The 20,989-nt window shown below is 43.9% G+C and overlaps 1 non-coding gene across 1 annotated transcript; it reads left to right on the top strand.

Moving 5' to 3' along the window:
* Positions 1-5,830: 5,830 nt before the first annotated feature.
* On the top strand, positions 5,831-5,923 carry TRNAI-UAU (transfer RNA isoleucine (anticodon UAU)). Its single transcript is given in 2 exon segments — positions 5,831-5,868; positions 5,888-5,923. It is a non-coding gene; the product is annotated as a tRNA-Ile (tRNA).
* The last annotated feature ends 15,066 nt before the right edge of the window (positions 5,924-20,989 follow it).

Consider the following 20,989-nt stretch of genomic DNA (forward strand, 5'->3'; position numbering starts at 1 on the left):
AGAGCTCACTGGTGAGGGTGGCGCCGGGGCCTGTGGATGGTGGAGGAGTTTGCTGAGGCGCTGCAGGCTGAGGATGGCAAGCAGGAGACTGCTGGGTGCTGGCAAAATCTCACTGGGAAGCCGCCCACTGGCAGCTGTGCCGTAGGAACCAGAAGAAAGGCAGTGAGCTAGGAAGAGAAGTCCCTTCAGTGTTCCTCTAGCACTTTCTACTGACAAGATCTAACAGTGGCACCAGCTGACAGAAGACAAATACTTTCAGGGTCCAGCTCCAGGATCACAAAGCAGGGCCAAGAAGGGCGAATTTGGAGCAGAGCAGCATAAAATGCACTGGTACACACCCCACTGATGTTCTTATAGAGACATTTCACAAGGAGTTTTCCCTAATTATGGTTTATATATCTAGAGTAATACAAAAGGGAGCTAGGATTAGGGTGACCCTATGTTGCAGATTGTCCGGGACAGCACAATTCATGCTTGTTGGTCCAGTATTATTAATAGTGCTCCTTTTGACTCTCAGAAATGTCCCTGTTTGGAGGATACATTATGTGGTCAGTCACGCTATCTACAGAGGCATCCGCTTCCATCAAACTAACCTTCCCACTGCTAGTAACTAGAAATTTTGTAAATACCCCACCCTACCCCAATCTGTCTGAATGCAACAATGAGTTACCAAGGCAGCCTAAGGGGTAAGGGGCCAAGATTTCATGGAGAAGGACTGCATTCAGGTAAGCGCAGCACCCTGAGCTGCTGTCCTCCTTGAAGTGTTTGTCAGTGACAGAAACCATGAAGCTGAAAAGGTGAGTAGAAAGCAATGGCTCTCCAGAGGAACGTATGATTAAAAATACATCCTCCATAGTATGAGTCCTCCATAGAAGCGATCTTAATGAGTATAAAATACAATTCTAAGTGATATGAAAGGACTGTGTCATAGTTAAAACGGTAGGTTTTGTTTTCTTAATGGTACACAAAATAATAGCACATTTTACAATTTAGGGTGTTTTAGATTTGATGAAATGTGGTATATTTGTTCACAAGTATGGGTATATCTGTAAGAGAGAATCCTATAGAAACTGCTGGGTCAAAAGATACATGCTTTTAAAACACTGACAGATTCTGCTAACCTAGCTTAAAAACAAAACCAGCTGAAGGCTATCAATTCTCCCACACTCTCCTCAACACTGGACGTTAGCAATCTTTAAATTTTTTTTCATCTGACAGGCTTTCACCACTTCTTCATTTCAGAGTCAATCTGGATAATCAGATGGGATCCCTCAGATTCTCATCTGTTCCACTCTATGTGTAATTGGTTCAAATCTGTATCACACCTCCCTAGAGTGTGGGCCTTGGGACCTATACATCTTTCGCCTCCTAAGGGAAAATAAAGGGTCCTTTTCCCTGGCGGTGCTGGTAAGCATCACAGACTGTCAGGACAGTAGAGGACCTCAGACACTGCCAGACAGAGGGGGTTCTGAAAGGCATTCAGGAAGGTCCACACTGTTGCACGTGGCAGTGGAGTCTTTTACATTTCCATTTGGAAAAATAACAATTAAATAATCCTTTAGGATCCCCCAAGACCCATTAAAATGGAATTACTTTGGAAGCCTCTGAATGTGTGCTCACCAGTACATGAAGCATTCATTCCTTTAACGCCAGATATGCGTTCACATGACAGCTGCTTGGGTGGCTTCTCATGTGGGCTTTGACTACTCTACAGCAATATTTTTAAAAGTCATATGCCGCTTAACATATACCCACAATAAAATGCTGGTTAAAAATAGAAAATATAAAACATTTGCTGGAATAAAGTAAATGAGGACCATAAAATGATAATTCTACACTTTTGAACCAAGACGATTTTCATTCACTAGACCTACAAATTGCATTCAGCCAATCAAACTATATGGCTCGTCACAATGTCTCTGTACATCTGAAACCAAAGTCATAAAGAGAAAATATAGTGACAATTAGATCTGGTTTGGCCTCTTGTTATTAGAAATGAAGACCAGCCAAACCCACATCATGCTATTTGCAGAATGTCACTTGCATACGGCAGTCTGAACCCTTCTGTTTTATCTCATCATTTAGACATAAAAAAATGAAAGTAATAAAAATAAACCAGTTTTTTTTTTTTTTAAAAATGCAAAGGCATAAATTCCAAACATTCATTTAGGAAAGCAGTTTTTGTCTATTTTTGATGGTACAATGAGTCATTAACTTTCATACATTTTAATATACATTTGTCCCAATACCAGATATGTTATTTTAAAAGATATTTGTTAACAAAGCATGCTTTCCCCTTACATAATTACTTTAAAGTAAACATTCTGCATCACTTGAAAAACATGAAAAGCTTGAAACTAGTCTTTTAATAATATAGCTATTACTGCTGTATTTATTTATTTATTGAGACAGGGTCTCTGTAGCCCAGGCTGAAATGTAGTGGTGTGATCTCAGCTCACTGCAACCCACACGAGGTTTTGCCATGTTGGCCAGGCTGGTCTCAAACTCCTGGCTTCAAGTGATCCACCTGCCTCAGTCTCCCAAAGTGCTGGGATTACAGGCGTGAGCCAAAGCTCCTGGGTGATAATACTGTTTTAAAGTTATACATGGATCTAAAATAAGTTTTCTTTAACAATCCCTTCTCTATTACACATCATACACAAATTATTGCATGGTAAAATAATTTCAAGGTGTTGGGAAGAGTCTGCATGGTAAAAGGGGTCCTCCACCAGTCAAGTCAGGCTGGAGAGCTCTTATCTGGTCTAGATTCTTCCATTTATAGGTGAGGAAACTGAGGTCCAGAGAGAGTAAAAGACAATTACGGTCTCTTACAAACTTAAGAGGACCACAGCAGACTCCTAGTTCATTGTTCTTTAGAGACAGTCTGGGTAAGGTTAAGTGCCCTTCAGGTCCCAGGAGATTTTTCCTTGTAGGAAAAGATTTCCAGCAGCAGAGGTTCTGACCCCGCCCCCCTCAGCAGGTACAGCCTTACCCGCACTAGGCTCCTCCTTAGAGCGCCAATATTCTTGTGGCTTAAGCAATTTAGGTTCCCTTTATGAGGTGCTGTCTTCCCCTTGAATACAGTCGGGAATCAGTCAATATCTGTGGAACCAATAAAGGAGCAGATCCATGAATGGGGCTAGTGAGAAGGGACCACCGAGGGCCAACTCTGCTGCTCATGGTTCACCAGGTGGGCTCTGTCTGAGAGACTCAGTAGGGAGGAACGGCAGATTCTGCAAATGCTACGGGATTTGAGAAGACGCTGTGTATGGGTCCACAATTTCCTTGTTTACCAGGAATTAACCCCTTTCAATTTTGGGGAAAAAAATCATCCCCACCCTGCACAAACCACAAACTGCATTTACCTTTTCATCCTGTTCCCGCTTCCAGGAAGAACTTATTTAACAGATCACTCTCTGTTGTCCTTGATTTACCCTGGCCTCACCCACAAAGCCTCCAAGGAGCCCTAATCCTGGCACGCTGTAAAGAGCCTTGCACCCACCACCTGCATGGTGCAGGATGGGATCTTGCGGGGTGTTGACCATCTCTATTCTGAGCTCCTGAGTCTCCACGTGTGTCTCTCAGCTTACAAAACCATCTGGAAACAGCCTTCCAGGCTGATAAGCTGACAAAACCATCTGGAAACAGCCTCTCCTGGCTTCTTTCTTGGGAGACCTTCCTAAAAACTCCTTCAGGAGGCCCCTGCCTTACATAGAATCTTTTGCTACTTCCTCATAGTCCATCTGATCACTTTAACTCTTCTGCTCGAGTTTCAAGGCCTTCTACAGTCTGATACCATCCCAGTGCTTGACATTTGTCACCTAACACAACCTGTTACAGAGTGTAATCACCCTCAAGGTGATTACACAAATGACCTTCATTCTGTCCAACGCTTGCTCATGCAGTTTCCCCTATTATTGCCATAATCATTCTGTTGTTTGCTTGGCTGGCTCTCCCAGGAGAACGGAGGTCACCAAACAGGTGACCAATATGCCAGCAGGTGCTCAGAGACCATCAAGATGAGTGAGACAAGCCTGAAGGAAGAGACAGGGGATGGTGGGCACTCGGGAGGTGGCTGCTAGCTTCCCTAGAGAACCAGGTTCATGGCAGGCTTATCAATTAGGTATAACAGGCACAGTGCCTAGGCCAGCAAAAATATTTAAATGTTAATTTCTTCTGAAATGAGAGAAAACAAATACGATAATAACAAATGAAAAAATAGTAATAACGAATACAGCAATAAATTCAGCTTGAATTACATTCATTTTTTATATCGCCACAGTGGTAAAATATAATTTTTCAAAAGTTTTTCTTTGTTTTTGAGACGGAGTCTGGCTCTTGTTGCCCATGCTGGAATGCAGTGGTGATGTCGGCTCACTGCAACTTCTGCCTCCCAGGTTCAAGAGATTTTCCTGCCTCAGCCTCCAGAGTAGCTGGGATTACAGGCACCCACCACCACGCCTGGCTAAATTTTGTATTTTTAGTAGAGATGTGGGGGAGGTTTCACCATGTTGGCCAGGCTGGTCTCGAACTCCTGCTCACAGGTGATCCGCCCCCCCTCGGCCTCCCAAAGTGCTGGCCACGGAGCCTGGCCTGGTTTTTTTTTTTTTTTTTTTTTTTTTTTTTTTTTTAACAGAGGACAGGGGGCCACGAAGACTAAAGTGCCTACGACCCAGGAGAGTCATAATTCAGCCCTGGGTGCAGTGTTTAGATTTTTTTTTTTTTTTTTTTGAGATGGAGTTTCTTTCGCTCTTGTTACCCAGGCTGGAGTGCAATGGCGCGATCTCGGCTCACCGCAACCTCCGCCTCCTGGGTTCAGGCAATTCTCCTGCCTCAGCCTCCCGAGTAGCTGGGATTACAGGCACGCGCCACCATGCCCGGCTAATTTTTTGTATTTTTAGTAGAGACGGTGTTTCACCATGTTGACCAGGATGGTCTCGATCTCTTGACCTCGTGATCCACCCGCCTCGGCCTCCCAAATTGCTGGGATTACAGGCGTGAGCCACCGCGCCCGGCCTAGATTTTGTTTTTAAATATATTCTAGATAATTGTATGCCAGCTCCTGATTTAAAATACTGAAAATTAGTTTTAACACCAAACATTTTGTGGCCAAACAAAACACGCAGGGTTTGGACTGCAACTTCTCCAAAGTCCAGGCTATCTCCGCGTCGGGTGGCCTGGCCGGGTTTCGGGGTCCACCCTCCTGCCTGGGGGGCCCGAGCGCCGCGGGAATCTCGTGAGCCGGACCAGGAGCCAAGCCACAGCGTCGCGCCTCCCCCGGTCCCGCCCGACGGGGGCGCCCCCTGACAGTCGCCTCTGGGGGTCTCGGGACGCGCTCCGTCCGGGGGCCCCGCGGGGAGTCGGGTCGGGCCTCCCTGGGGCCCGGGAGCAAGGCTGCCAGCCTCAGCCTCAGCCCCACCCCCGGCCCGCGTCACCACCGTGGCGAGGCCCGCCTGCCGCTCCCCGGGCCTGGGCCCTGCCCCTCGCGGGCCGGCTCCGGGACGCGAAGCCCATAGAGGGTGTTCCGGCCGCAGGCGCCGGGGCCGCTCCACCTACGGCGAGGCCCGGGACTGCGCGTTGCGCTCTTTGCTGGGCCCCCGTGGCCCTCCCGTCACGGCCATGCTAGGCGGACCCTCCATCTCCGAGGGCAACACTCGCAGGCTTCCCAGGCTCGCTCTGCCGAGGTACAGCCGAGCCACCGCCGACAACCCGACGCGAAGTAGCAGAAGGCTCGGGCCTGGGCTTGCGCCGCGAATGCGCATGCTCCGCCGCGGGCCGCCGCGGGCGCCAGTGTGCCCTAATAGAGCCACCGCGAGGCCGGCTCAGCGGAGCTCCAGTGGCGCAATCGGTTAGCGCGCGGTACTTATACGGCAGTACAAGCAGAGCAATGCCGAGGTTGTGAGTTCGAGCCTCACCTGGAGCACGATCCTTTTGGATGTCTACTACCCCTTTTGTGTATCTCCTTGCCGGAAGGAAAGAGTTAGTGTCTCTTTAGTCTTCTCAGTTCTCGTCTCTAACTGCTTGCCGCACGTCCCCGTTGGCAGCAAGCAGGAAGCGGCTCGCAGTGGACTCTCTGGCCCCTTTTCCGAGCTACTTGTTGCCACCGCGAGGCATCCAGCCCCTCCAAGCCGAACTTCCACCCACTGCGCCCTCCTAGTGCTCTGCTTAGGCGAGTCCTGTAACGGCACCCCGTCCCAGACCACAGGGCGGAGGATGGAGGTGGCGAGGCGCTGCACTGTGGCGGGGTCCCTAGCTGGCCGTGGGGATCGAATATTCTGGTCACTTCACTCTACACGGCGAGCCCGAGCTCCCCGTGCCGAGATGAGGCCCAGGGCGCTGCCTCGGCCCCGGGCGGGGCCCAAGCACCGCCGACCACTCCCGTGCATTGGGGCCCGAGGCCCAGAGCGGGGCGCCAGGGGAGCTGTGGGGAGATCTGGGACGGCTGTTTTCCGCCCTTGTAACTCGTGATGAGTTCTCCCCCCTCGCTTCTGTCTGCAGAGACCGCTAGACTGCGGGCCCTTCTCAACCCAAGCACCCTGCCTTCCCTGGGCAGATTTGCAGTTTGGGGAATGTGCTCGGAGCGTTCCCCTCTCCATCCTGTGCCCCTTCTCATAGAAGCACGCGACAAATCCTGGTTCAGAAGTCCTCCCGGGGGTGGGAAATCAAGCCAAGTGGTGAGCGGATGCGCCCTGCCCCACATCCCAGGGGGGTGGGCAAAACGGGTACAGGCTGAGTTAAGGGGTGAGAAGCCTCCTGGACGTGTTCTTTCAAAGGGGAGATTTTCAGCTGTTTTCATGGACTGGATCATTGCTAGATTATGGGTGGAAATACTAGCCCGCGAGGGGTGAAAAGCAAGACCTAGAACGTTCAGAGAAGTGGATGGAGGGCGGAGCTCTCGTCTGTCTCCTCCGCTAGCCCAGGCTTCGGTGGCTGTCACCCACCCAGCCCCAGATGCAGAACGGGAGCCCTGTCCCAACTGGCCTGTGGGAAGGGCCGTCCTCTTCCCCTCGTCCCGGCGCCGGGTTCCTCGCCAACCACAGGGAGGTCGCCTCCGGCTCACAGACACCCTCAGCGCCATGGGGTAAGTCCCCTGTAGAAATAAATGCAGCCTAGGCTCGAAAACAAATAAAATCTCTATCCATTAAAAAAGAATAATAATAATAAAAAAATGGATGCGGTGGCTCACGCCTGTAATCCCAGCTCTTTGGGAGGCCGAGGTGGTGGGATTTTTATCACCCAGGAGTTTAAGACCAGCCTGGCCAACAGGGCAAAACACCGTCTCTACTAAAAATACGACGTATGTGGTGGCACATACCTGTAATCCCGGATACTCTGGAGGCTGAGGTGGGAGCGTCTCTTGAACTCGAGAGGAGGAGGTTGTAGTGAGCTGAGATGGCAACATGGCACCCCAGTCTGGGCCAGACCTGTCTGAAACGAACAAAACAAAAATTGCGGCCGAGCGGGGTGGCTCACCCCTGTAACCTCAGCACTTTGGGAGGCCAAGGCGGGGGGGATCGTGAGGTCAGGAGTTCGAGAACAGCCTGGCCAACATGGTGAAACCCCGTCTCTACTAAAAATACAAAAAAAAGTAGGCGGGCATGATGGTGTAATCTCAGCGACTTGGGAAGCTGAGGCAGGAGAATCGCTTGAACCCGGGAGGCGGAGATTGTAGTGAGCCGAGATGGCGCCACTGCACTCTAGCCTGGGTGACAAAACGAGACTCTGTCTAAAAAAAAAAAAAAAAAAAACTTTAATGGGATTTAATTCCTATACCATACAACTCACTCATTTTAGAGTGTACAGTTCAATGGATTTTAGTATATTCACAGGTAAGTATAATCATCACCACAGTCAATTTTGAAACATTTTCATCACCTCAAGACTAGTTCTCACCCTCCCATCTTCCCATCCTGCTTCCCCACCAGCCCTAAGCAACCACAAATCCACTTTTTGTCTCTATAGATTTCCCTAGTCTGGACTTTCCTACGAATGGAATCATACAGCATGTGGTCTTTTGTAATTGGCCTTTTCGCTTACAATGTTTTCAAGATTCATCCATATTGTACCATATATCACTGCTTCATTTCTTTTTATAATTGAATAATAGTCCATTGTATGGATTCCTTCCATTTTTTGAATAATGGATAAAGGGTTGGCATTTTCAAAAGGAAATTTGCCAAAAACTGCTTTGTAAGAGGGTATTAATTTTAAAACGTGCAAAGCAGAAAAGTGATCAGATTTGGTAAATGCAGGTTTCTTTTTTTTCTTTTTTTTGAAACAGAGTCTAGCTCTGCTGCCCAGGCTGGAGTGCAGTGGCATGATCTTGGCTCACTGCAACCTCTGCCTGCCGGGTTCAAGCGATTCTCCTGCCTCAGCCTCCTGAGTAGCTGGGATTTCAGGTGTGTGCCACCATGCCCAGCTAATGCCCAGCAAATTTTTTGTATTTTTAGTAGAGATGGGGTTTCATCGTGTTAGCCAGAATGATCTCAATCTCCTGACCTCATGATCTGCCTGCCTCGGCCTGCCAAAGTGCTGGGATTACAGGTGTGAGCCACTGTGCCTGGAGGTAAGTGCAGGTTTCTAACCTTCAGAGGTAACTCACTGACCACCAGGAGTTTGTTAGGTACTTCTCAGAGCTCAGCTCAAAGTAAGATCCCAAATAGACAACAATAAATGAATGAGAGATCATTCAGCCAACCTCCTATCCACAGAGAAAGCCCTTCCACAAACCCCCAGCTCCTATTTGAAAACTGCTAACATCAGAATTTCAGTTCCTCTCAAGGCGACCTATTCCATTTTCCAAGAACTCTTATGGTTAGAACATTCTTCAATATTGTTTCTGTCCCTACTGGTTACTGCTGAAATGGCAGTGGCTTTGGGAACCATTTTTTCTGGTAAGATGGTAGGGTAGGAAGGAAGCTAAACTAGTTGTTCCTTCAAATCTTCAGCTAAGAAATTATTGATTAGGCCATAAACAAACAAACATACCGTGAGCCTATTGGTGGTCCAATGCCTTGAAGTGATGTTGATAGAATTTTTTAAGGTTGTGGCGGGTGATAAAAATCCAGTCAGGCAGGACATGGTGGTGCATGTGTAATTCCAACACTTTGGGAGGTTGAGGCAGAAGGATTGCTTGAGCCCAGGAGTTCCAGACCAGCCTGGGCAACATGGTGAAAACCTGTCTCTACAAAAAATACAAAAATTAACCCAGCGTGGTGAGGCACACCTGTAGTTTCAGCTACTCGGGAGGCTGAGGTGGGAGGATCACCTGAGCCCAAGAGGTTGAGGCTGCAGTGAGCTGAGATTGCACCACTGTACTCCAGCCTGAGTGACCCTGTCTCAATTAAAAAAAAAAAAAAATCAACTCAGAATAGGAGAGAATGCTTTAAAAACCACAAAGTATGACATTTGTATTAGCATCAGACCACTGGCTTAGGCCTGACGACACTGTGTAGTGGCTTCAAGGAGGAAGTGGGTAAGTGTGAGGTGACCAAACTGGGAAGGAAGGTTGAAGTGACAGCTGAACAGCCCCAGGCCCCAGCAGGAGAGAAACCTGATGGAACCCAGGCTGACCTTAGCTTTGTAGAACGCTTGGATGAAGACAGGCTCATCAGAGCTGGGGCTGACACAGCCTGAAAGGAGTGCAGATTCGAATTTGGAGGAAGAGTGGAGCTAGTCCAGAGACAAATGTTTTTGACAAATGACAAGATGCAATTTTCACAGTGATAACTGTAAGTCTACGTTCAGTTCAAAGTGCCATGTGTGGGGATGCCTGGCCTGACAGCTGTTTGCATGTGAAAGATCTGGGGATTTCAGATGTGTGCAACCTCGGTCGTGCCAGCAGTGTGACCCAACTGCTAAGAATGTCAACCGATTATTAATGCATGACTGTATAACACATTACATGGTGTGGTATCAGGGATCACGAAACAGCCATCTGTGGAACAAATCTAGCCTGCAGACAGATTTTGTTTGGCCTTCCAGCACTGATTTGCAAAGTGTTGACATTAAAAAAATCATTTGCCTACATATTGGGAGATTTCACAGAAATGTGGAGATTTTCAGTCTCTAATGAAAAGTCAGGGCTGAGCATGGTGGCTCATGCCTGTAATTCCAGCACTTTGAGAGGCCGAGGTGGGCGGATCACCTGAGGTCAGGAGTTCAAGACCAGCCTGGCCAACATGGTGAAACCCCATCTCTACTAAAAACGCAAAAATTAGTGGGGCATGGTGGTGCATGCCTGTAGTCCCAACTACTTGTGGGGCTGAGGCAGGAGAATCGCTTGAACCCTGGAGGCGGAGGTTGCAGTGAGCCGAGCTCATGCCACTGTACTCTGACCTGAGAGATAGAATGAGAACTTGTCTCAAAAAAAAAAAAAAAAAAAAAAAAAAATTCAGAAGCCCGGCCATCTGGGACCTTTATTCCTACCTGGCAAGACAGGCTGCCCATCTTGGATGTGTATGTGGCTTTCGGTTTGCCACAGTCCTCGTCACTCTCCATTAATCTCCCACACAGTACCAGCTGCCACGACACTGGCTTGCTTTGCTGTTTTCTTTATTCCAGACTCATTTCAGTCATTCGTACCCTACAGATACTGAGTGTGTGGCCTCCATATGGGTAAAGGGAAGGAATCCTGTTGAACTCTCAGTAGGTCAGAACACAGCCAGAGGGTGTGATTTGCAGAAACAAGCTCATTTAAAATTCAACAAAACAAAACCAAAGCCCAATTCTTTATTGTGGAAAATTTCAAACATACACAAAAGTAGAGAGAACAGTACAGTTAACCCCCATGCTTCCACTTTAAAGAACTGTCAACATGGTTTCATCCATATCCTTTGCACAACATTCATCCCTTACCCCTGGAATATTTTAAAGGCAATCCCAGGTGAGGTTTTAATTTAACCTGTCAACACTTCAGCGTATATACCCAACAGGCAATCACTTTTTTAAAAAAGCATAACCACAGTATCATCATCACACCCAAGAAGAGTAATCATAATTACTTAGCTTCATCTCATACCTCATCTGCATTCACATTTCTATCCTTGTCGCTGAAAAGTATTTTCACAGTTGGTTTGTTTGAATCAAGAGCCAAACATGGGCCATACTTGGCATTTGATTGGTGTATCTTTTAAGTCTCTTTTAATCTATCCTAATGCCCTCTCTTTCCACCCTCTTTTATAACATTTCTTTGTTGACCTTTAGAATTTCCCACAGAGTTTGGTTAATTGCATGCCCAAGATCTTCAATCCCTCATGGCAATTAGATCTAGAAGCTTTATAATATTCAGATTATTTTTCTCCCAAAATACATTCTAGGTGGTACTGTGTGCTACTGCATCACAACAGAAAGTACATAATGTCTGGCTGTCCCACATTTAGAAATATTACTTCTGATTGATGATATCAGCATGGTCAGCCGAATCCATCCATTATAAAATCCTTCATCAGCCTCTCATCCTTCATCAGCATGCTCCGCTGAATCCATCCATCATAGAATCCTTCACCAGCCTCTAACCTGATGTTTTAGCAGCCATTCATTATCTTGGTCTGAACCTATTATTTTTATCGAGGATTCCCCAATGGTGCTTTTCTAATTCTATTATTCCTTCTGTATTTATGACTATGGAAGCACAATTCACATAAGACTGAATAAATGCTTGATTCTTTCTCTTTTCCACCGATCTTTATAATAATGAGTTGATTCCCTCATAATTTTTTTCTCCTTTGAGACAGAGTCTCACTCTGTCACCCAGGCTGGCGTGCAATGGTGTGATCTTGGCTCACTGCAACCTCCGCCTCCTGGGTTCAAGAGATTCTCCTGCCTCAGCCTCCTGAATAGCTGGGACTATGGGCATGTGCCACTATGCCCAGCTAATTTTTGTATTTTTAGTAGAGACGGGTTTTCACCATGTTGGCCAGGCTGTTCTAGAACTCCTGACCTTGTGATCCGCACACCTCGGCCTCCCAAAGTGCTGAAATTACAGGTGTAAGCCACCACATCCGGCATTCCCTAATAATTTCTAAGGATAACCAATTAGTTTTAAAAGCTTTTTTGTGTTGTAGTTTATGTACAGTAAACTGCATTAATAATGTTGAGTAGCTTTTCCTATGCTTATTAGACATTAATATATCCTCTTTGGTGAAATATTTGTCCTTTTTGTTTGTTTGTTTTTGAGACAGGGTCTTGTTCTGTTCCCCAGACTGGAGTGCAGTGAAATAATATCACAGCCTCAAACTCCTAGATTCAAGCAATCCTCCTGCCTCAGCCTCCCCAGTAGCTGGGACTATAGGTGCGAGCCACCACGCCTGGTTTGTTTTTTATTTAGTTGTTTCTCTTTTCATTATTGGTTTGTAGAGATTTTCTGTATAATCTAGATATAGTTCCCTTGTTGGATATATAATATATATTTTTTTTTTGAGAAAGAGTCTCTCTCTGTCACCCTGGCTGGAGTGCAGTGGTGCAATCTCAGTGCGCTGCAATCTCCGCCTCCCAGATTCAAGCGATTCTCCTGCCTCAGCCTCTGGAGTAGCTGGGGCTATAGGTGCACACCATCATACAAAGTTAATTTTTGTATTTTTAGTAGAGACAAGGTTTGCCATATTGCATATTTTTTAAGGCTTTTTCAGTGGACAGAAATGTAAAATGAACACTTTTTAAAAAGAGGAAAATAAAGCCTGAGTTTATGGTGATATTTCCAATTCAAATTTAAGATTTCAAAATTCATACCCTTTAATTATATATATGGATCTCTTTTCTCTTTCTCAGAACACATTAGTTCTTTACAACTTTTACATAATGACTTAGTTACCTATTTTCTTTATTCTGCTGTACACACACACACACACAATAGTTTCAAAATAATAATACCAATATTATTTCTAACAATAACATTATGAAATGTAATTTAAGACGTCTTTGTGATAATTTTTGTCTTTAGATGTATTCAAATTACAGTATTCAGGATACTGTGTTTTGAAGTCAAACTAATTTTTCTGTGAATGGCAGCTTGGTAGACAGTGAATGCCATTTGAGTCAGTTCCTTTTACATACTTAGGGATTGCTTTTTTTCTTTTTTGGTTTATTTATTTAAAATATTTACATGCTTCCAAAGTCAAAACTATAAAACAAGAAGTCTAGCCTATATCCTTGTCTGCAGAATCTGTTCCCTCCTCTGTACTGCTAATTATTTTAAAATTACTGTCTGGGATTGTTTATTTTTAAAAAATAAAACAAATAGACACATACTTACTTTCCACTTCCTTTTTTTCTTATTAAAAAGCTGTGTTGCTCCCTATTGACTTCGCTAACAGTGTAGTTCTAAAGATCATTTGAAAGTTGCAACTGAAAGTCTTCCTCACTTGATCACAGTTGCACAGTACCGTACTTGGCTGCACCACCGTTTATCCAAGCGGTCCTCTCCTGATGAACATCTGGATTGTTTCCAGCCTCCTGGTTTTGTAGACGGTGCTGCAATCAAGAACTTTGTTCACACATAGTTTAGCAATTTTTGCTAGCCTATCTTTGGGATAGAAGTAGGATCTCTGATGCAAGGGATCTGTATCTGTTTGTATTTGTATCTGTATCTATCTGTATCTCTATTTTTATCTAGATTTAGATCATCTATCTCTATAGATATCTGCATAATTTTCCAGGTGTGTGAAATCACCTTTAAAGATGGTTTTTGCCAGGTGTGGTGGCTCAAGCCTGTAATCCCAGCACTTTGGGGAGACTAAGGTGGGAGGATTGCTTGAGCTCAGGAGGTGGAGGTTGCAGTGAGCTGTGATCGCAACACTGCATTCCAGCCTGGGTGACAGAGTGAGACCCTATCTGAAACAAAACAAAACAAATCATAAAGATGGTTTCTGATGCGATGATCCATGAGCGTGAGGGCTCTGGAATTCACATCCTAAGAGTGATGACTGAAGGGCTGGGGGACTAGCTGATGTTACATCAGTCATGCAAATATTTGCCGTCTGATTCCAGGGGAGACACCGCTGAATGCCTTTCCTGATAGACACCTAGGAAGTGGGACTCTAGAGCCTTGGACACAAGGCGCCGCTGGTGGAAGATCTCAGCTTTCAAGAATGCCCCGAGGAAAAGGTTAAGCTTGGAAAAAGCCAACGAGGCTCCTCACCCAGCCCTGCCTGGTGCTTCTGGCCTTCGGACGTTATCCTCCAGCCTTTAGCTTCACCTCTTTCTGTTTTATCTTTAGTTTTATGATGTTTAAGGTCATTTTTGAAAATCATCTTTTTTATTTTAACTATTATTTTATTGTCTGAAGGTTTCTTATTCTTAAGCTTTTGAAAAGAAATTTTGTGCATGGGCATGGTGGCTCACACCCATAATCCTAGCACTCTGGGAGGCCGAGGCAGGCAGATCACTTGAGGTCAGGAGTTTGAGACCAGCCTGGCCAACATGACAAAACCCCGTATCTACTAAAAATACAAAAATTAGCCGGATGTGGTGGCGCATGTGCCTGTAGTCCCAGCTACTCTGGAGGCTGAGGCAGGAGAATCTCTCGAACCTGGGAGGTAGAGATTGCAGTGAGCTGCAATTGCACCACTGCATTCAGCCTGGGTGACAGAGTGAGACTCTGCCTCAGAACCAAAACCAAAACCTCCTTTTATAATTTTTTTCTTTGAGATTTAGTTTTATCTTTCCTATGGTGTTGATGAAACTCTTTTGTTAATGAGTATATTCTTTCCCTTTGAAAGTTTCATTCTGCCTAGCCCTCTGTCCTTAGTCTTTTCACTTATTTCCTTTTAACCTTCTTTTTTTCTCTACATTTATTTTTATCTTATTTATTTTCTTCTTCTTTTTAACTTGAACTGTAAAACCGAATTACCTTTAATTGCCTGCGTTCTCCCTGCTGGTTGAGTGCCCCGCTGGGAGTACCAGCAGGCAGCTGGGGGTAGTGTCTAAGCTCTGGGAAAGCCTGGTGGGGTGAGGAGCTTTGCTTCCTTATTTTGATTCTCCGTCTTTCCCCACAAAGTCTTTGGCATGATGACTTCTGACCTTAGTGATCTAGGGGACTGGATGCCCCTCCATTTCTTCTAATAATAGGTCATCCATGGTGACTGCAGTTGAAACTCCAAGGAACATGGACCCTGGAGAAGAGAAGACTGAGGAGGGAGTTTTGAGCTACTTTCAAATATTTGTGAAAGAAGAAATAGTCATAGACAGTGTTGCCCTAGAGAAAAGAACATGAGCTTAGAACTAGAGCCCGTGGGTGATGACTGCAAGGAGGCAGACTTATTTTTGATGTGGTTAGCACTGTTGAGAAAAGGGATGGTTGACTGGTGAAGGAGTGCCATTTCCCAGATTTAAAAGTGACTGAGACTGAGTGATTGAGGCTCAGGCCTGTGGCCCTAGCACTTTGGGAGGCTGAAGCTGGAGAATTGCTTGAGCCCAGGAGCTCCAGACCAGCCTAGTGAGACCCCATTTCTACCAAGAAAAAAATGATGGAGCAGAAGGTGGGATATGGGAGAAGAGAGTCTTGCATTGGCTGGGAGGTTGCTTTGGGTAGTATGGACATTTAACAATATTGATCCTTCCAAACCATGAACGTGGAATATTTTTCCATTCTTTGGTGTCCTCTTCAGTTTATTTCATTAGTGTTTTAGAGTTTTCATTATAGAGATCGCTCACTCCTTTGGTTAATTCCTAGGTATTTAATTTTATGTGTGGCTATTATAAATGGGATTACTTTAAAAATTTCTTTTTCACATTGTTCACTGTTGGCATACATAAATGCTGCTGAATTTTGTATGTTGATTTTGTATTCTGCAACTTTACTGAAGTTTTTTTTATTAGTTCTAATAGTTTTCTTGTGGAGTCTTTAGGTTTTTCTAAATATAAGATCCTATCATCTGCAAACAAGGATAATTTGACTTCTTTCTTTCCAGTTTGGATGCCCTTTATTTCTTTCTCTTGCCTGATTGCTCTAGCTAGGACTTCCAGTACTGTGCTGAATAATAGTGGTGACAGTGGACATCCTTGACATGCTCCAGATCTTAGAGCAAAGAGTTTCAGTTTTTCCCCATTCAGTATGATACTAGCCATGTGTCTATCATATATGGCTTTTATTATGTTGAGGTGTGTTCCTTCTAGACTCGGTTTTTTGAGGGTTTTTATTATGAAGGGATGTTGAATTTTATAAAATGCTTTTTCAGCGTCAGTTTAAATAATCATGTGGTTTTTATCTTTTCTTCTGCTGATACGATGTATCCCATGGATTGATTTCTGTATGTTGATTCATCCTTGCTTCTCAGTGATAAATCCCACTGGCTGTGATGAATTGTCTTTCTAATGTATTGTTGAATTTGGTTTGCTAGTATATTGTTGAGGATTTTTACATCAATATTCATCAGAGATACTGACCTGTAGTTCTCTCTTTTTGATGTGTCTTTGTCTGGGTTTGGTATCAGGGTAATACTTGCCTTATAGAATGAGTTTGGAAGTATTCCCTCCTCCTCTGTTTTTTTGGAATAGTTTGAGTAGGATTGGTATTAGTCTTTTAAATGTTCGTTAGAATTCAGCAGTGAAGTCATTAAGTCCTGTGCTTTTCTTAACTGGGAGACTTTTTATTATGGCTTCAATCTCGTTAGTTGTTATTGATCTGTTCAGGTTTCAGATTTCTTCCTGGTTGAACCTTGGTAGGTTGTATGTAACTAGGAATTTGTCCATTTCTTCTAGATTTTCCAATTTATTGGCGTATAGTTGCTCATCGTAGCCACTAAATGACCCTTTAAATTTTTGTTGTATCAGTTGTAATGTCTGTTTTTAATTTCTGTTTTTATTTATTTGGATCTTCTCTCTTTTTTTCTTACTTAGTCTGGCTGAAGGTTTGTCAATTTTGTTTAACTTTTCAAAAAACAAACTTTCTGTTATATCTCTCTTTTGTATTTTTAAAATTTCAATTTAATTTATTTCTGCTCTGATCTTTATATTTCTTTCTACGTATTAACTTTTGGTTTGTTTGCTTTCCTAGTTCTTTAAGATGAATTGTTAGATTATTTATTTGAATTTTTTCCTCTTTTTTGATGTAGGCACATACAGCTATAAACTTCCCTGCTAGTACTACTTTTGCTGTATCCCATAGGTTTTGATATGCTGTGTTTCCATTATCATTTATTTCAAGAAATTTTTCAATTTTCTTCTTAATTTCTTCATTGACCCACTGGTCATTCAGGGAACATATTGTTTAATTTCCATGTATTTGTATAGTTTCCAAAATTCCTCTTGTTATTAATTTCTAGTTTGATTCCATTGTGGTCAGAGAAGGTACTTGATGTTACTTCAATTTTTTGAATGTTTTAAGACTGGTTTTGTGACTTAGCATATAGTCTCTCCTTGAGAATGATCCATGTGCCGAGGAAAATAATGTGTATTCTGCAGCTCTTGGACGAAATGTTCTGTAAATATCTGTTAGAGCCCTATCTATAGTGCAGATAAAGTTTGATGTCTCTTTGTTGAGTTTTTGTCTGGAAGATCTGTTTAATGCTGAAAGTTGGGTGTTGAAGTCTCCAGCTGTTATTGTATTGGGGCCTATCTCTCTCTTTAGCTCTAATAAGATTTCCATTATATATCTGGGTGTCCCAGTGTTGGGTACATACATATTTAAAACTGTTATATCCTTTTGCTGAATTGACTCCTTTATCATTATATAATGACCTTCTTTGCCTCTTTTTACAGTTTTTGTCTTGAAATCTGTTTTGTCTGATGTAAGTATACTGACTCCTGCTCTTTTTTGGTTTCCATTGGCATGAAATATCTTTTTCCATCCCTTTATTTTCAGTCTACGTGTGTCTTTACAGGTGAAATGTGTTTTTTGTCGGTAACACATCAATTTTTTTTTTCCTATTCAGCCAGTCTGTGTCTTTTGATTGGAGTGTTTAGTTAATTTACATTAATGTTATTATTGATAAGTGAGGACCTACCTCTGCCATGCTGTTACTTGTTTTCTTATTTTGTGGTCTTCTCTTTCTTCTCTTTCATTCATATCTTTTTTTAGTGAAGTGACTTTCTCTGGTGATGTGATTTAGTTTTTTGCTTTTCATTTTTTGTGGTAATTTTCAAATTTCTTAATGAGAATTTTGTTTAGAAGGAATAGGCAGCATCCCTTCTACCTAAACCAAAAATTATTGGAATCTTTCAATCTGTTAAACTGGCCTGGGGATAAAGTCAGGGTGTCCTTCCCTGTGCTTTTGTACAGAGCCTGGCCCCCTCCATCAGCACACTTGCCATCTCCACTTGGAGGATTCACAGGCAGCTCACAGTTAACATACTCAAAACACAACTTGTGCTTTTTTTCTCTCCCAAACCTGCTCTTCCCCTAGTCCTTCCCATTCCACAAAAGTGACCCTTTCATTCATTCTTCTGATTCTAACTGAAAAATTTGGGAGAGAGCTCTGGTTGTATCCTTCTAACCCCTCTTACATCTCATCCATCAGCAAGTCCTGTATCTTCCTCCAATCTGTTTCCTGAATCCTTGCCCTTCTGCTCGTCTGCAGTTTCTGTTATGTCTCGCTTAGACGATTGCAGGAGCCTCTTAACTGGCTTCCAACTTCCACTTCTCATCCCTCTTCAATCCTTTCTCCATACAGAAGCCCAAATTAACCTTTAATGACACAAGTCAGACTCTGTTATTTCCTTGCTTAATGCCGTCTATAGCTTGCTGCTGCATGCAGGAGAAATGCAAAGGCCTGCAGTGGTCCAGAAGACCCCACGTGTCTGCACTGGCTGCTGCCCACCTCGGCAGCCTCAGCTCCCATCACTCTGTCCCAGCTTGCTATGCTCCAGCTGCTCTTGTCTTCCTAGTCCTTGTTTCTGCCTTGGGTCTTCTGCAATGGCCATTCCTCCCCAAGAATAGCTCCCCCCACGTCTTAGGATGGCTGTCTGCTCAACCATCAGGACTCAGTCCAATACCACCTTCTCAGAGATGCCTTTGAACATAGTTTTTCCCCATCAAATCACTCTGCTTGTCTGTGTCTTATTATATTTACTATGATATAAATTTATTATGCTTATACAAGTGTTAATTGCTTACCTTACATCACCAGGATATCAGTTCCTAGTACCAAGCTAGTAGGTACTCAACAAATATTTAATGAAAGAATGGGAGAAAGTGGAGAAGCAGCATATGGACACAAACTCTAAAGCCGAGAAGAGGGCATGTGTCCAGGTGCTTCTGGTGTGCTTTGCAGATTCAGAGCCAAAGCCTGGTGTTCAGAGAGTTCTTTGCAGTCTTTCCAAAGGCTCATCCCTAAGCATGTGCCATGCCCTGACTCAGGTGGCTTAATGACTTGCACTAGATGCCAACGAGAAACCACAGCCTAAGAGTGTTGGAGCCGTGCCTCGCAGACATTGATGTTTGTAAGAATCATCTGGGGAGTTTGTTACAAAGCACGTTCCTGGGATACAGCCCCAGAGATGATGATTCTTTTTTTTTATTTTGACAGAGTCTTGCTCTGTCATCCAGGCTGGAGTACAATGGCACCATCTCAGCTCACTGCAACCTCTGCCTCCCAGGTTCAAACAATTCTCCTGCCTCAGCCTCCTGAGTAGCTGGGATTACAGGTGTGCACCACCATGCCTGGCTAATTTTTGTATTTTTAGTAGAGATGGGGTTTCTCCATGTTGGTCAGGCTGGTCTCGAACTCCTAACCTCAGCCTGACCTCCCACCTTGGCCTCCCAAAGTGCTGGGATTATAGGCATGAGCCACCGTGCCCAGCCCGAAGCCCCAGAGATTCTATTAACTCTACTTATGAAGTCCTGGAGCTAGACTGTGAGGCAACACAGGACTGGGTGACCACTTTGCCCAGTTTTAGCCCTGAAGGCCTCATCTTCCAGAACATTCCTTAGTGCCTGGCAAACCAGGTTGGTTTGTTGCCCAAATGGAAGGTGTTCAGAGAGGCAAAAAGTAGCTGATGAGGTAATGAAGAATGGTTTCTTGCAGGAGCTGGGGAGATTTTCTCATCCTAGGCATTGGTTTTTGACTGTCTTCTTGGCCTTGCCTTTGAGCCAATCTAGGTTTCTCAGTCTCTAAACCCAGACAGAAGGGGAAGGAAACTATTGTTTCTTGGACACCCGCTGCTGTCTGCTGCTCTACATTTTTTATTACCTAATTTATTTTTTTTATGACTCCGATTTTAGAGACAAGACATTGAGGCTTGATATGGTTCTGTAATTGCCCAAGCTCAGACATCTGCCAAACAGAGGAGGTGAGAGTGACAAAGTCCACCTGACCCAGAAACCCGGTCCCTTCTAGGTGTTTTGCTGTGCGGGGCGGTGGGTGGGGTGGGGTGGGGCAGGGATATGGCTGGGACCTTATCTTGACAGATGTCCCTCGGTCTAGCGGGATGGGACTCTCCTGGGATCTAGGGAAGACCACAGCTACTAGACAGTAAACTGTATTTTTTAAAGAATTAGGCTATTTTGTTTAACATGTCATAGATAGTCACAAAGCAAGTCCATATATTTAGTTTTCCGATACCCTAATGTATTTCCACAAACCTTTTAAGTCTACAATTTTAGATAGTTTTTCTATCAGGGAGGCAAGATATATATACATAATTTCTTTTTATATGTAACTAATTAAAGGTTTTAAGAGGATTTAGTCTCTAAATCAGTAACAATTTAGTCATAACACCATACAAACCCATTTAAATATTCAGGAAAGAGATATTTACAATTATTACTTAGTCTTATAAAATGATGAATTTTAGCCAAATTGATACCTCTGTATTCTTACTTATATTCTTACTTAATCATACTGCTTGGCAAGTAATGTAAGTTTTGACATAATTTAAAAATTCAATTAGTTGTAAACAAATTCTAATTTGTTGAACAATTCATATATTCCCCTTTGCTTACTACACTACCACAGAATTAATCCTCTTTAGAAAAGTAATCATCCCACACAGAAAAAACCACAGAAAGAACTTCATCTCTTCCTTAAATATTTTCAAGTATTGTTAAGAACAC

This window comes from Aotus nancymaae, unplaced genomic scaffold (assembly GCF_030222135.1).
Source record: "Aotus nancymaae isolate 86718 unplaced genomic scaffold, 86718_ANA_hifiasm-v0.15.2.pri h1tg000057l, whole genome shotgun sequence".
Classification (NCBI taxonomy): domain Eukaryota; kingdom Metazoa; phylum Chordata; class Mammalia; order Primates; family Aotidae; genus Aotus; species Aotus nancymaae.